This window comes from Schistocerca gregaria, chromosome 7, assembly GCF_023897955.1.
Source record: "Schistocerca gregaria isolate iqSchGreg1 chromosome 7, iqSchGreg1.2, whole genome shotgun sequence".
In the NCBI taxonomy this organism is placed as follows: Eukaryota; Metazoa; Arthropoda; class Insecta; order Orthoptera; family Acrididae; genus Schistocerca; species Schistocerca gregaria.
In genome coordinates this window covers 502,816,493-502,830,867 of record NC_064926.1, presented here as the reverse complement: position 1 = coordinate 502,830,867, position 14,375 = coordinate 502,816,493, and the positions used below count along the sequence as shown (strand labels likewise).

General features: G+C 44.9%; 1 protein-coding gene across 1 annotated transcript in view; it reads left to right on the top strand.

The window, feature by feature from the left end:
* LOC126282450 (uncharacterized) overlaps positions 1–14,375 on the top strand; it is a 162,907-nt gene that overhangs the window by 30,965 nt on the left and 117,567 nt on the right. The window lies entirely within an intron of this gene.

The following is a 14,375-nucleotide window of genomic DNA, read 5'->3' as shown; positions in this document are numbered from 1 at the left end:
CTCAGTGTTGAAAAAACAGAAACAGCTCCCAAATTATCTCCCATGTCCTTAAAATATCAATTCATAAAATGATCCAAGTCCCTCCACAAGTAGTAATTACGAAAAATAAATAAAAAACAAATAGAGGGAAATATCTAGTATAGAAAGCAAAAGAATAGAAAAGGAAAATTTAATTTTAAATTTTAGAAACATGGGAAGGGGGAAAAACCGTAGGAAATATTAAAATATTAGTTATTCCAATACATAAGAAAATCAATATTATAGTCACAGAACGTAGATCAAGGACACAAAAGATAGTGTTTATTAAAGTATAAATAGCTATACGTTGTAATTAGTCTGTTCTAGTTCGGAATAATCATTTTGGTATTGAAGCTCTTTTTTTCCGTGTTTGCTTTAACAATATATATGTTTTTGGATAGGGTCCGCCTTTAGCAAAGCACAGTTTTGTTTTATAACCCAAACATGTTTCACTGCAGTTGCAGTTATTTAGGACGTACAGCTTTAGAGAACAACAATTGGGACTTTATTAAACGGGGATCAAGAATAGATCGTGACGAGATTGTTTTTACGGATTGTCAATTCAAAACTTTAATTTGGACATTTATCAGATTAGATTAACGGGAAGGTGCATAGAAATCTCTTTGGCTTTAATGTCAATTCGTGTGAATATTTAAATGCTTTACTGAATCGAGAATTTTAACTGGATTACGTCTTTGAATTGTGATAGTGGGAAACTTTGAAAAATATGAAATGTCGTGTGACGAGGGCCTCCCGTCGGGTAGACTGTTCGCCTGGTGCAAGTCTTTCGATTTGACGCCACTTCGGCGACTTGCGCGTCGATGGGGATGAAATGATGATGATTAGTACAACACAACACTCAGCTACCGGGGCGGACAATGGGAAACTTTAACTTCACACGACTAGTGATCATAGTTAATGACAGTCTGCGGATATTAAATAGATATAACTTATTTACCGAAAGTGACAGGATATTATCTAACATCTCTGATGCTAGCGGGAATCCTACTTAGACATCTAATTAAAAAACTTCTTTGAATGAGATCGTATGAGTCAACCTATTTATTACTAATTCTTATCAATAAACTGAGGTTGTTAATTTGAAACATAATACAAGTCTTCAACATTAATTTAACTTAGATTAATAAACGTCAAGGTTACGTGATCTATGCCAAGAACAAACTAGAGATTCGAAACTAAAACAATTGAACGAAAGGTTAAAGTATCGTCGTCTGTAAACATTGGTAGTAAAGCTATTAAAGATTTTTTCTCTCAGAGTTGGAAAGACTATACGTGTAGTGACCCACGTTTAACATTGGGTTTTAAAAGTAATCAAACTGATACTTAGTCGGGACAATATTAAACACAAGTAAAACCCTTCAATGACAGTCAATGTGTAAAAAATAAAATCAAACTTTCACCTATTAGACGAAAAAGCGAAAACAGAAAAAGGGTTGCTACACAACCCAGAAGCGAATGAAATTGTGGGTCAGGAGAAATTTACTATACTTCCGTCGGCATTGAAAAGTGATATAATGATAGTGGCTGCTATGACCTCACTTCTTGGTGCGTATTTTGAATTCCATTGTTTGATAGTGTTATTCGATCTCTCATTGTTGTCGGTTTCGAGTGAAACTAAATACTGTCGCCGGCCCGGTTACCGCGCTGTTTCCGGGAGGCGAAGGCATGCCGGTCCAAGGCATGCATCCGCCCGGCGGATTAGTGTCGAGGTCTGGTACGCCGGCCAGCCTGTGGATGGTTTTTAAGGCGGTATTCCATCTGCCTCGGCGAATGCGGGCTGGTTCCCCTTACTCTGCCTCAGTTATACACTACTGACCATTAAAATTGCTACACAACGAAGATGACGCGCTACGGACGCGAAATTTAACCGACAGGAAGAAGATGCTGTGATATGCAAATGATTAGCTTTTCAGAGCATTCACACAAGGCTGCCCCTACAACGTGCTGACATGAGGAAAGTTTACAACCGATTTTTCATACACAAACAGCAGTTGACCGGCATTGGCTGGTGAAATGTTGTTGTGATGCCTCGTGATAAGAGGAGAAATGCGTACCATCACGTTTCCGACTTTGATAAAGGTCGGATTGTGGCCTATAGCGATTGCGGTTTATCGTATCCCGACATTGCTGCTCGCCTTGGTCGAGATCCAATGACTGTTAGCAGAATATGGGATCGGTGGGTTTAGTAGGGTAATACGGAACGCCGTGCTGGATTCCAACGGCCTCGTATTACTAGCAGTCGAGATGACAGACATCTTATCCGCACGGCTGTAAGGGATCGTGCAGCCACGCCTCGATTCCTGACTCAACAGATGGGGACGTTTGCAAGACAACAACCATCTGCACGAACAGTTCGACGACGTTTGCAGCAGCATGGACTATCAGGTTGGAGACCATGGCTGCGGTTATCTGTCTCGCGTGTGTACAGACAGGAGTGCCTGCGATGGTGTCCTCAACGACGAACCTAGGTGCACGAATGGCAAAACGTCATTTTTTCGGATGAATCCAGGTTCTGTTTACAGCATCATGATGGTCGCATCCGCGTTTGGTGACATCGCGGTGAACGCATATTGGAAGCGTGTATTCGTCATCACCATACTGGCGTATCACCTGGCGTGATGGTATGGGGTGCCATTGGTTACACGTCTCGGTCACCTCTTGTTGGCATTGACGGCACTTTGAACAGAGACGTTACACTTGCATATGTGTTACGACCCGTGGCTGTACCCTTCATTCGATCCCTGCGAAACCCTACATTTCAGCAGGATAATGCACGACCGCATGTTTCAGGTCCTGTACGAGCCTTTCTGGATACAGAAAACATTCGACTGCTGCGCTGGCCAGCACATTCTCCTGACCTCTCACCAATTGAAAACGTCTGGTCAATGGTGGGCGAGCAACTGGCTCGTCACAATACGCCAGTCACTACTCTTGATGAACTGTGGTATCGTGTTGAAGCTGCATGGGCAGCTGTACCTCAACACGCCATCCAAGCTCTGTTTGACTCAATGCCCAGGCGTATCAAGGCCGTTATTACGGCCAGAGGTGGTTGTTCTGGTTACTGATTTCTCAGGATCTATGCACCAAAATTGCGTGAAAATGTGATCACATTTCACTTATAGTAAAATATATTTGTCCAATGAATTCCCGTTTATCAGATGCATTTCTTCTTCGTGTAGCAATTTTAATGGCCAGTAGTGTATTATGTCGGCATTTGCTGGGCAAACACTGTCTCCACGTTCGCGTACACCATAATTACTCTACCACGCAAACATTTGGGGTTAAACTCGTCTCGTATGAGACATTCGCGCGGGGTGTGTTCGGTGTGGGGCGGCAGTGGGGTGAGTGGACTGCTGTGGCCTGTTGTGGGGTTGTCAACCACTGAGGGGTACGGCGGGACGAAGCTCAAATGGCTCTGAGCACTATGCGACTTAACATCTGTGGTCATCAGTCGCCTTGAACTTAGAACTAATTAAACCTAACTAACCTAAGGACATCACACACATCCATGCCCGAGGCAGGAATCGAACCTGCGACCGTAGCAGTCGCGCGGTTCCGGACTGAGCGCCTAGAACCGCGAGACCACCGCGGCCGGCGCGGAACGAAGCCTCTCCGTCTTTTCTAGGTCCCCTGTTCAATACACAATATACAGATATTGTCTCTGTTCGATACTGCAGTGTATGAAGGAACATTACATAGTATTTTGCAATAACAAAGACATTGCAATATCGTATTTATCCGCCGACACCGCACAAGCGAATTTCAAGTAAAATGTCTCCCCTGTAAGGGAATATACGTAATGGATGTATCAGTACAAATGGCAGACACACGGTTGACGACATTTGGAAGCTTCGGTCTGGTAGTGAGCCATGTTCCGATAGCCTAATGGCAAGGCGACCACTCACGATAAGCATGAAATTGGGTTCGAGCACCGGTTCGGCACAAATTTTCATTGTTTCATTCCATTATACAACTGATGGTTGTCCATATTAGCAACTCCGAATACATTTCATGCAAACACTTTCTCGTCTGTCGGAGCGTTCCTCAAACTGTTTTGACATCATTGAGGAGTGATGTGGTATGTACCCCGTCTCGCTGAAGGTACAGCATACATATGATCAGTAGGAGGTTTGTGCAAAGTTCATCAACTGCGGACGATGGCAGACGTACTGGAGGTTCCATCTCTTTACTTGTGGACGTCCCCCAGATGAAAATACTGCCACTACTTTCCTGAAAGTTTTACTATTACCAAGAGTGACACATTACTTGATGTGATTTGGACGAGCTAGTATCCCGCCATTGCCGTGCAAGGACTCTTTAGCGCGCGAGACGTTTTCCCATTCTTTGAGCTTCCAGTCGTGGTGCCCTTGTGTCCCTTTTAACTTCTCTTTCCTGTGACGCGCGATGAGTAGAGATACACGTGTGTGACGGAGATGGTTGTTCTGTCTCGTTTACCACAGGCAAAAAGAGTGCAACAGGCAGCGCGTTGTCGGCGCTCCTGTTCATCACTGTGATGAATGAAGTCATCAAGAGAGCGAAAGAAGAAGCTGATAAGTAATTCAAAGCATTTGCCGTTGCAGATGAAGTTCTGGTCTTGAGAAACGTAGAGCACAGAGTGTAACAAAAATTAAGCACGTGGAACCAAGACTTTAAACATTTGTGCCTAAAAGCCAGCCATAAAAAAACAGTTGTTATGTCAGTCAGCAGTCGAGGATTACGTATGAGTACAACCTGGATGGAGAGAAGCTAAAAAACTTTGACCTCCTTCAGTAACTTGGTAGTAAATCAAGACATCAGGTCTTCCACTGAAATCATTAACGGTATTAAAAAGGCTCGATTTTAACATTAAGTTTGGAGTCTTCTATAGTACAACCAAAGTCCCGAAGAGCCAAGAAAACACTTTGCCTGGCATATTTTTACCATGACTTGGAGACCTGCAGTATTGACAGCAGTGACAGTAACAGACTCCAATCTGCAGAAATGAACTTCCTGAGATAAGTGCTCCAGAAAACAAGAAAAGAAAGGACCGGAATCAGAAAATCTGTCAAGAATTACAAGCGAAGTAATTATTATACCAAAGTGTAAGAAAGTTGAATTTTATCTGGTTTCGACATGTAAAGGGGATGAATCAAACAAAAACAGCGAGAAAATGGGTTGAGAAGGAACTTGAAGGCAAGAGACCTATAGGGTGGCCCAGGAAATGGGAGAGCAGTCCAGTGAAACAGGATCTGAAAGGAAGAGGATTGGAGTGCACCTCGCTGAGAGGAAGGGAGTGTACGTGGACGCACGAAGATGGGAAGAGCTCTTATAACACACCCTGGCAACTGAAGATGGTTAAAGAATGATGACGATGGTGGTGGTCTGGACTGGTGTGGCTGCTCATCGGTTACTGAAGGGGCGAGTGATTTGCTGCAAAAGTTTACGAAGGGCATGAGCTGAAGTACGGCGTGACAGAGGGGAAATGTTGAAAATGTGTCATCACATGATGTTGGGACATCCAGTGGGAGCAGTCTTCGGTACCCAATAGCGAGCTCTAAACGAGGGTACATAAGCCATAAAATAAGAACTGCTAACATTCTGCCTTCGGACGTCTGTATCCCTGAAGATGAGGATTGCTAGTATTACATTCTACGATTGCCTCTAGCCGGCCGTAGTGGCCGAGCGGTTCTAGGCGCTACAGTCTGGAACCGCGCGACCGCTACGGTCGCAGGTTCGAATCCTGCCTCGGGCATGGATGTGTGTGATGTCCTTAGGTTAGTTAGGTTTAAGTAGTTCTAAGTTCTAGGGGACTGATGACCTCAGAAGTTAAGTCCCATACTGCTAAGAACCATTTGAACCATTTTTTACGATTGCCTCATAATACGTAGAGATTTTGCACTTCCTTGTTATCACAAAATGGTTATTAATTCATCGAAAAAGCGAAACCTTAGTTGCGGTGACAGTAATACGTCTACTAATAAACTCCTGTCGCAGACGCTATAGTAGATGCATTGCGGATCGCGGAGAGGAGGAAGGAAGGAATATTAGGGCTTAACGCCCCCGTCAGCATCGTCATTTAGAGACAGAGCACAAACTCGGATTGTTTTAGGGATGGGAAAGGAAATCTGCCGTACCCTTTCAAAGGAGCCATCCCGGCATCTGCCTGGAGCGATTTAGCGAAATCACGGAAAACCTAAATCTGAGTGGCCGGACGTGAGTTTGAACCGTCGTGATCCAGGACGCGAGTCCAGTGTGGTAACCACTGCGCCATTTCGGTCTGTTGATGGAGAGGTTTATCGTTGACATTCGGAGAGCGTGTGTTCTAGGAAGAGTTGGGAAACATATAACTTCCTTCCACATGCGTCTCACGAAATGACCACGACAAGAAAATCAGAGAAATTAGAGTCCATACGAGGCTTAGCGACGGTCGTTCTTCCCACGAGCCATTCGCGAATGAAACAGGTAAAGTACGAAAAGGTAGTGGTATTAGAAAATACCCTCCTTTACACACCGCTGGGTGGATTTCAGAGTAACATATTCGGAGACCTAGGTTAGCCTGGTCGGTGACAATTGGCGAAAACAGTGACTGTGAATGATAGAAAGAAATCATCTCGTCGTTATGTCACTGGATACTGAAAATCAGTCAATTAGTTCCTGCCAGCGTGGCGTAGGATGTTAACAAGACACGCTTCAAGATAACAGGGGGATCGGATTTGGTCGAAGAATACACGATCTCATAAAAAGTATCCGTACACCTGGTTAGTGGACATCAATATGGCGTGCGCCAAATCTTCATCTTTGAAACGGCTTGAGCCATACTGCGGACATTAAAAAATTTTTCCATTCCATTGTGGCACGTTGGTACAGTAACCGGTTTTGAATTACTTCAGAATAAAACCGGCCCTGGTTGCAAATTTATTTAATACCAATGACGCGTTTCACCCTTTTAGGGCGTCATCAGATTGAGTTAAAGTAGCTCGATATGTAACCCATCCGCCATAAAGTGGACGCAAAAGTAACTGGATATTTAACCCATATGTTTTTGTAACAGATGGGTTACATATCCTGTTACTTTTGCGTCCGTTATACATTTTATATGGCTTTGTGACGGATGGGTTCCCTATCAGGCTACTTATACTGAATCTGATGATGTTTCAAAGGGTTCACCGTGTTGATTATATTAAAAAAACTTTACAAACAAGATTGTTTTTATTCGAAAACTGCTGGGGACACTTTGAGGGAGGTGTCTGAATGTCTTTGGAGGAATGACAGGCCATTCTTCCCCAAGAGCCGAAACCAGAGCAGGTAGGGGTGTTCGACGCTGGTGTCTGCAGGGAAGTCGGCGTTCCTTCTCATCCCACAGGCGTTTAATTGGATTGTCGGGACTCCGGCCAGATCACTCTATTTCAAGAATGTTAATGTCCCGTCGACATCGGGGTCATTTAGAGACGGAGCACAAGCTCCAATTGTTTCAAGGATGGGAAAGGAAATCGGACGTGCCCTTTCAAGTGAACCATCCCGGCATCCGCCTGGCGCGATTTAGGGAAATCGCGGTAAACAGGATAGCCGGATGGGGGTTTGAACCATCGTCCTCCCGATGGGAATCCAATGTGCTGGCCACTGCACCACCTCTCACGGTTCACAGATAGGTTCACCGAACTCAGACTCTTCCACTGGACTGCAACTGAATACATCGTTATTCATTAGTCCAGATGATTCGTTTCCAGTCACACACTGTCCAATGTCGTCGCCCTTTTTACCACCACAAGCGACAGTGAAACTTTGAGTCCGACATGGAGGTGTGTTCAAATAGCCAATGATTAGGGCGACTTCTCGCGACAAACAATAACTCCAGGTGTGTCACACGTATTCAGATGTCACAAGACAATCATATTATGACGTTACAAGAGGCGGCCAATATTCAAATATAGACGATATATGATGCGCCGAGGGATAGAGGTTATCTCGAATCTGACAGGACGTAGGGGCTATGTTTATTGAATACTTGTCAATGAGGCAGAGATTCTAGGAATGATACAGGAAGACAGAATGGAGTGAGTTAGCAAATTATGTTTGGAACAATGGAACATGGTAAAACTCGACGGCAGGTTTAACAGAAGAGATTGGAGCGGGACATTTGAGAAGGATAGGATGGAAGTGCATTTTCTTAAGCGTAATTTTAATTCTCATGCTGTATAATAGAACTACAATGAATCGAGACAGACAATTTTATTCGTCTCGGTGAGAAAAATTTAGCGATTCTCTGAGACAGTCTGTCTGATAATTACTGTCGGCGAAAGGCGCAGCCACGAATCCATACAGCTACAGACACATTAGATGTCTCAAATGAAAGATAATGCCGTATACAAACTATTTTTGATTAAAATTCCGTGTCAATGTCGCTGGTTGCTCTGACACTACAGCTGTAATAGCGTACGGCAAATGAGCACATTGGACAAAAAATTAGTCTGTCTCACACCTTGCCTTCATAATACTCTGAATCTGGTGACGAAGAGAACCCGCAAGTCACTTCACGCACGTCGCATCCTGCTGATGGTTAGATCTTATGGAGATACAAGATCGCGAAATGTTGACTGCATTCATGTTGCCAGGTATTGCCATTCATCGTGACCTTCAGCACATAAAGTGCTTTGTAACTTTAATATTTGAACTTGCAGATTACACTGGTCCAGATCTCTATTAATTTGCAAAGGGTCGCTAAATAGGCGTTCATAACCCCAGTATTTCACATTCATCACGAGGCATTGTTTGTGCATGATCCTCCAACAGTTGCACACTCTATTCTTTTGTATTGATAGCATAGCAGACAATATTAATATAAAACTCAGACTTTTCGCAGATGACGCAGTTATACATAATGTAGTATTATCTGAAAGAAGCTGCACAAATGTCCTGTCAGATGTTGATAAGATTTGAAAATGATGTAAACACTGGCGATTTGCTTGAAATGGTTGAAAATATAAAATTTTACACGTCACAAAACGGAAGAAAGTAGTATCCTATCGCTCCAGTATTGATGAGTCACGGTGGGATTCGGTCAACAATTATAAATAACTGGATGTAACAATTTGTGAGGATATGAAATGAGAAGATTATATAATCTCATCCGTATGTAAGGCTGGTGGCTGATTTCGGTACATTGGTAGGACACTGAGAAAATGCAGTTGGTCTACAAAGCAGGTTGCTCACATGTTTGGGACCGGGAGCAAGTAGAACTATAAGGGTATGAGGAATGTTTGCAAAGAATCGCAGCACGTGCGTTCGACGGTTTGTTTGGCCTACGGGTGAGTGTCAAGGAGATGCTGAAAAAGTTGAAATGGCAGACGCTTCACCACAGACGTCAACTATTGCACGACAGCCTACTTAAACAATTTCAAGAAACTGCTATTGAGAAGCACATGTTCCGTGATACGTTATCAGAGAACCAGCAGAAATTTACTGTACGTTACTGGTATGTATGAATATCGCAGTGGTAAAGGAAAGCCTGGTAATGGTTTGGAGAATTATTATAATTACAGCTCGTTGTGCTGTCTTTAAGTACCCTCTGCTCCGCTCCACAATGCCGCATCGAATTAGTTTGCACCTGCAGATAGGCAACCGAATGAACTGATTTGCAAAGCGGGCTGCTGTCGTGCCTTGCCGGCAGTTGGAGGCAATCAGTAGAAATCACGTGTTGACGTTTCCTGTGTCACAGCCGGGCCCGTGCTGAGCACCTCCAATGTGAGTCACAGACTTGTAGAGATGCCCTGTCCACTGATGTGTTTTCTGTACGCGTTGTTGTTTCTGCTTAGACATCTTCTGGAACTCCAGAAGTACGAATGAATAACCCTGTATGTCCTCAAACTCGCTGGCAGATTAACACTGTGTGCCGGACCGAGACCCGAACTCGGGACCTTCGCCTTTCGCAGGCCGAGGCTCTGTCAACTGAGCTACCCAAGCACGACTCACGCCCCGTCGTCATAACGTTTCTTCTGCCAGTACCTCGTCTCCTACCTTCCAAACTTCACACAAGTTCCTCTGCGAAGGAGTGAGGACGAGCCGTGTGAGTCGTGCTTAGGTCGCTCAGATGGTAGAGCACTTCCCCGAAAAAGGCAGAGGTCCGGATTTCAAGTCTCATTCAGGCACACAGTTTTAATCTCCAAGAAATTTTGTAACAGCGCGCACTCCGCTGCAGCGTGAAAGTTTCATTATATATGTCTTGTTCGTCCCAACATTGGAAAGCAAAAGGTGGGAAACATTTTTTTCATATTGTTACTTCTTCCTACAATTAAAAGACCTATGCATTAATGTGTTTCACTCTGGAAAATTGGTAATGGAATACACCACAAGTCACTACCCATCACTCCATAACAGACGACGAAGACAAGATCAGACTAAGACCAGCGTGCGCAGAGGCACGTAAACTGTCGTTCTTCTCATGTTCCAGGCGCGAAAAGAACAGGAAGAAGGCGTAACAAATGCAGTATATGATCAAAAGTATCCGGACACTTGTACACTACTGGCCATTAAAATTGCTACACCACGAAGATGACGTAATACAGACACGAAATTTAACCGACAGGAAGAAGATGCTGTGATATGCAAATGATTTTTTCAGAGCATTCACACAAGGCTTGTTCCGGTGGCGACACCTACAACGTGCTGGCATGAGGAAAGTTTCCAACCGATTTCTCATACATAAACAACACTTGACCGGCGTTGCCTGGTGAAACGTTGTTGTGATGCCTCGTGTAAGGAGGAGAAATGTGTACCATCACGTTTCCGACTTTGACAAAGACCTGATTGTAGCCTATTGCAATTGCTGCTTATCGTATCGCTACATTGCTGCTCGCATTGGTCGAGATCCAATGATTGTTAGCAGAATATGGAATCGGTGGGTTCAGGATGGTTATAAGGAACACCGTGCTATATCCCAACGGCCTCGTATCACTAGCAGTCGAGATGACAGGCATCTTATCCACACGGCTGTAACGGATCGTGCAGCCACGTCTCGATCCCTGAGTCAACAGATTGGGCCATTTGCAAGACAACAACCATCTGCACGAACAGTTAGACGACGTTTGCAGCAGGACGGACTATCAGCTCGGCGACCATGGCTGCGGTTACCCTTGACTCTGCATCACAGACAGGAGAGCCTGCAATGGTGTATTCGATGACGAACGTGGGTGCACGAATGGCAAAACGTCATTTTTCCGGATGAATCCAGGTTCTGTTTACAGCATCATGATGGCGACATCGCGGTGAACGCACATTGGAAGCGTGTATTCGTCATCGCCATACTGGCCTATTATCCGGCGTTATGATATGGGGTGTCATTGGTAACACGTCTCGGTCACCTCTTGTTCACAATGACTGCACTCTGAACAGTGGACGTTACACATCAGATGAGTTATGACCCATGGCTGTACCCTTCATTCTATCTCTGCGAAACCCTACATTTCCTCAGGATAATGCACGACCGCATGTTGCAGGTCCTGTACGGGCCTTTCTGGATACAGAAAATGTTCGACTGCTGCCCTGGCCAGCACATTCTCCAGATCTCTCACCAATTGAAAACGTCTGGTCAATGGTGGCCGAGCAACTGGCTCGTTACAATACGCCAGTCACTACTCTTGATGAACTGTGATATCGTGTTGAAGCTGCATGGGCAGTTGTACCTGTGCACTCCATCCAAACTCTGTTTGACTCAATGCTGAGGCGTATCAAGGCCGTTATTACAGCCAGAGGTGGTTATTCTGATTTCTCAGATTTCTGATTTCTCAGAATCTATGCACCCAAATTGCGTGAAAATGTTATCGTATGTCAGTTCCAGTATAACATATTTGTCCCATGAATACCCGTTTGTCATATGCATTTCTTGCTTGTGTAGTAATTTTAATGGCGAGTAGTGTATCTAGTGCGGAATTGACTACTTGATGTCACCAAAGATGGACCTGCCAGCGTCAAACAAGGTGCGGGGTATTGTGTTGTCAAGCTACAAGTAGCAGCAGCAGAGTGTATTGGTGAAGAGAGCTCAGTGACTTCGTGGTCGTTGGACGTCACCTGAGTGACAGCTTCACCGGGGACATTGCACTCCTGTAGCTGCCCGAGCCCACTGCTGTTCATGTGATTGTGAAGTGTGAACAACCGCAAAAGCACGCAGACGTCATGCGCAGGCACGTAGGGGCCCTCGACATGGCGCAAAGTGGTTCTAAAAAAATCGCGTGAAATCAGCGAAAGGAATCGCTCGTGAACTGCACAGTGCTACTAGTTCTCTGGCTTGGACAACGGCTGTGCGTGGGTGGGTAGAAACAATGCTGTACAACTGTCGCTCAGCCCCTCATAAGCCATACTTTTCTGTTGAGAGTGGCGAGCGACGCTTGAGGTGACGTACAGGGCGATGCCTCTGGACAGTGGGAGGGTGGATTCGGGAGATTTGGAATGGTGAAGTACGCTGTACCGTACGGCAATCCGACATGAGGCGACTGGGTGGAGACGGACAGCTGCCGCCATGTGTAATGTCAACAGTAAAGTAGAGAGGAGGTGATGTTACAGTAGGGGCTGTTTCTCGCGGTTACACTGTGGCATCCTTATGGCGCTTAAAAAGACGTTTAACGGAGAAAGATACGATCATATTTTACATTACTGTGTACTGGATAGAGAATAGTCACAGTTCGGAGACGTTGAGGGAATCTTTTGTGGACAGTAACATTCCTGAAGTGGATAGGCTTACCCAAAGTCCCGACCTGAACCCAATGGAACACCTATAGGACGAGTGACAACGTCAACGTGGCTCCAGACCCCAGCCTTCGACATCATTACCTTCTCTGGATTCGGCTCTTGAGGAAGAATGGGCTGTCATTCCTTCACTGAAAATGTTCGCACCAGAATTCAAGCCATCGTATAGGTGAAGAGTGGACACACCCAATATTTATGTGCATTAATAGGTGTACAATGATATCATCTGCCATACACTCTACAATTGCTTCCAGAATATGCATGAAGATACAGATGCGAACTCAAAATTTGAGGCCGAAGAACTCATAGATAAACTTTAATTTTCGTGCCTAGTTGTCTGTAGATTCCGATAACATGACAGACGCGCCGGCCGCGGTGGTCTCGCGGTTCTAGGCGCGCAGTCCGGAACCGTGCGACTGCTACGGCCGCAGGTTCGAATCCTGCCTCGGGCATGGATGTGTGTGATGTCCTTAGGTTAGTTAGGTTTAAGTAGTTCTAAGTTCTAGGCGACTAATGACCACAGTAGTTAAGTCCCATAGTGCTCAGAGCCATTTGAACCATTTGAACCATGACAGACGCGAAGAATAGGATCAGATGGTTGAAATGGCTCTGAGCACTATGGGACTTAACTTCTGAGGTCATCAGTCCCCTAGAACTTAGAACTACTTAAACCTAACTAACCTAAGAACATCACACACATCCATGCCTGAGGCAGAATTCGAACCTGCGACCGTAGCGGTCGCGCGATTCCAGGCTGTAGCGCCTAGAACCGCTCGGCCACCCCGGCCGGCAGTATAGGATCCCAGTATCCTTTAGTTGTGTTGTAGCCTAGACGTTTGGTAATTTTAACTGGGTCCGCAGCTCGTAATCGTGCGGTAGCGTTCTCGCTTCCCACGCCCGAGTTCCCGGGTTCGATTCCCGGGAGGGTCAGGGATTTTCCTTCCTCGCGATGAGTGGGTGTTGTATGATGTCCTTAGGTTAGTTAGGTTTAAGTAGTTCTAAGTTCTAGGGGACTGATGACCATAGATGTTAAGTCCCATAGTGCTCAGTGCCAATTTTAGCTGGAAAGTTTTCCGGGAGTTTTAAAAATTGGTACTTTTTTATTGGTTTCGTCGTGCTCTTTTGGAATTTTTAATTTGGCACCTCCCATCTTTGGCGTGCGCGGCGCCATATTGGAAAAACGGCGCCCAAAAGCATTTCTTCTACTATATCTCTTTTCCGGCTCACTTTACGGAGAAAATATCTATGTAAGAAACTAAATTGGAGAAAATTTCCTGTAATTGATATTTTTAGCATACCAGCGCGTTTTGGTCGAAAAGCTCATTTCCATATCACCAATGACGCAGAGTAAATGGCGCGATCTTTTTTGTAGTATCCCCACTAGGTTTAATCCATTACGAAATTTTTCGAATTCTCTCTCTCTTTCCTATCCTTGATGGACCGGGTTTTGTGAGTTCAAGTCGTCTTTCGTACCGAGTCAAAAGTCATAAATAGAAATTTCTTCCACGCTGTCTGTGATAGGGTTAACAGCTTCGTTGTCATACATTTGCTCGAGAATAGAGTCTATGCCTTGCTCTTCATCCCTGTCTTGTAGCTGACCTTGCGGATTATCACAGGTA